This window comes from Parambassis ranga, unplaced genomic scaffold (assembly GCF_900634625.1).
Source record: "Parambassis ranga unplaced genomic scaffold, fParRan2.1 scaffold_27_arrow_ctg1, whole genome shotgun sequence".
In the NCBI taxonomy this organism is placed as follows: Eukaryota; Metazoa; Chordata; class Actinopteri; family Ambassidae; genus Parambassis; species Parambassis ranga.
Window position 1 is genome coordinate 1031644 of NW_021144800.1, and position 2885 is coordinate 1034528.

The window sequence follows — 2885 nt, forward strand, 5'->3', positions numbered from 1 at the left end:
TAGTATTACTGTGTCATAGCATCACTGTATTGGTTTTCAATATCCTATGATCATGTAGTTGTTATAATTAAATTATTGTTTTGTGTTAAAGTGAGGAACTCTCTCTTAGTGTTCTGATAAACATTATGCTTCTCCTCCTTGTTCTTCTATTGTTGTTCTTTTAGGACTATTTACTGACAGACATGGATCCTGAAGCTGGTGGACTACACACCACCAAGGAAATACACTGGTACAGTTTCCTAATGTCTGGAAAAACTCATTTGTATTTAGGTTTAGTGCATATATTAGTACATGACATATGATTTGATGTGTTTGTGTGTATGATTTTCAGGAGAGCTTATGGGGTGGAGTATCTATATGACCAGACAGGCTACGCTTTGCTGGAGCCAGAGGAGTTTGAGGACGTCACTGTCCCCTTGCTGGATGCTCCTCCACTCACTGGTACATCTGCCACAGCACCTCCACTCACTGCAGGCTTTATAATTGTGAATTATAAGACAGCTACTGTAATATCTGGTCATTATTTTTCAAACTAGCATGTACACTTATCTTTTACTGCTATATTTCACACTGCCTTAATTTTCCAGGTGTTTCATCGGGTCCCAAGGGCAGCCAGACCTGTTCGACTCCATTCAAGAAAACTCTACAAGTCCTTGCCTTGCTTCAATCATCTCTATGATTATGACCTGGATGACTGAGACTCTTCATCAGCATACACCAGTGTGGTGTCAACAAAGCCTGTGTGATGGCTGAGACCACCATCCAGCTGCCTGAGGTGAACACAGCAATGCTGGCATGACGGTGAGTAAATCATGAAGTATGTGAACCATGTCAGCTGTATTTGTGGAATATATTGCTTCTGTAAAACTACTGTTTTGTTGTTGTTGTTTTTTTCAGGTACAACAAGCAGAGTCGGGCTCGGGAGACCGAGGTGCTTCAGCAAGCCATTGAGTCTCCAAAGCCATCCACACCTCAGAGAGAAGCTCTCTTGACCATGGCTGCAGGGGACAACCTGCACAGCTTTACCGTGCCAGCCAATACAGCAGAATGGCCAGGTTTAAAAGGCAGCTGGTGTTTGGGGGAGACAGACCCCCATCTCTTCTCTGAATCTTGAGGCCAGCCCGGCATCTGCTTCAGTGCAGCATCCTGCCACCAGCGCAGCATCTTTGCTGCAGTGTATATCAGTGTGTATATAGTGTAAACAAACACATTCTTTTGGTATCAGTTTCCCCCTCTGTGTAATTCAGTTAATAATAATAATGTTCAGGTAGTTGGGCATGTACAGCTTCATAGAATGATAGTAGATTGAACAACAGGTCTGCCAGACAGTATTGTTTGACCTCTGGAATGTGTGGATTCTTAAAACTGTGAATCTGCCTTTATCACAATTAAATGAGGCTATAAACATTACAAAAGCTTTTGTTCGGTTTTTACAGGATTTGTAAATACAGTCTGATTTCAGTGTTTGTAAATACCATTTAATTTCACAAAATACTTTGATAAAAAATGATGTTTATCCAAATATGAATTTAGACTAATATTAAGAGGCTTTATGAGCAGTAAAGACTGCAAATAAACTCCTACTGGTCCTTTACATGTGCTCAATGTGAGCAATATTCCCCCCAAAAAGTTACTGAAATGGTAATAACAATAAGGTTTTTTTCCATTGTTCTTATATATTTGGGTTTGTGGGGGTTAATCAAGAGTCTGGAGCCATTGATGAGCCTTATATTGCAGACAAGGTCGGTATACAAAAAAGGATGTTAAGAAAAATGCAGATTAACACATTACAGCTTGTTACTAAGGATACAATTATTGTATGCAATCCTGTTCCTCTCAAGCTCTTTCCATATTAGCTAAACAGCGAGCAGATTGCATTTATCCCATTCAATGCATGCATGTGCAATTGGACTATTACAGCAAATGACACGTGAAATTTGTCATATACAAACGGTGTGCATCACTCTCCTTTCGCTTTGTTTTTAATTATAACGTCACCTCGGTAAAATGTCATACAACGACCGATATGTTTCGCGTAATTTCAGTGCAAAATATTAACGCACCTAGCGGGATTCGAACCGGCGCTCTCGGCACGATTTGTGGCATCAACGTCGACACATGGGCGCTAGCCTTGGCGCCAGTAGGCAGCGCGTCAGTCTCATAATCTGAAGGTCGTGAGTTCAACCCTCACACGGGGCACAACTTTTAGAGACAGCATTGAATAAAGAGTACACACACTCACCATTTACAGGTACATAATATTACATAGTAGCATCGACAAGTTAATGTACAGAGGAAATGACCATAAAAGCAGGTGTCTGTCAGCGCTTACTATACAATCCGGTGGTTGCCTACCCATTGTGCATGTGTAGAACACAGACCTTAAGGGGCCCCACACTGAACAGACTGTGTGACAGAGGCTGGGGATCAATGCCACCATTGTGAACACAATACCAGGAAGTTTAAGGCCTTTTTTTCATATACAGTGCCCATGTTAGTGCCAATATGTCTCGTATACGTGCTGGCTACTACTCTTTTCAGACTATGAGACTGACGCGCTGCCTACTGCGGCTGTGGTTGCTCACAAACAAGTGAAATATGGTCCTGTTTTTAACAAAGACATCTACATTGCAGTATGTTAGTGAGAATATCTCTCATATGTGCATATGTGTCTGACTACTGCACCAACAAAAATTCTTAATTTAACCTTTAGGAGTATGTACACACCTTAAAACTGCTGTGAAAATATGATATGTTAATACGTAGAGAAGATTGAAGCAAGGCGTCTGGACTTGTAGAGTTTTCTTGAAGACGTTTCGCTGCTCATCCAAGCAGCTTCATCAGTTCTAACTGTTTGGTGGGGAACATGGTTTATATGTGGTTGC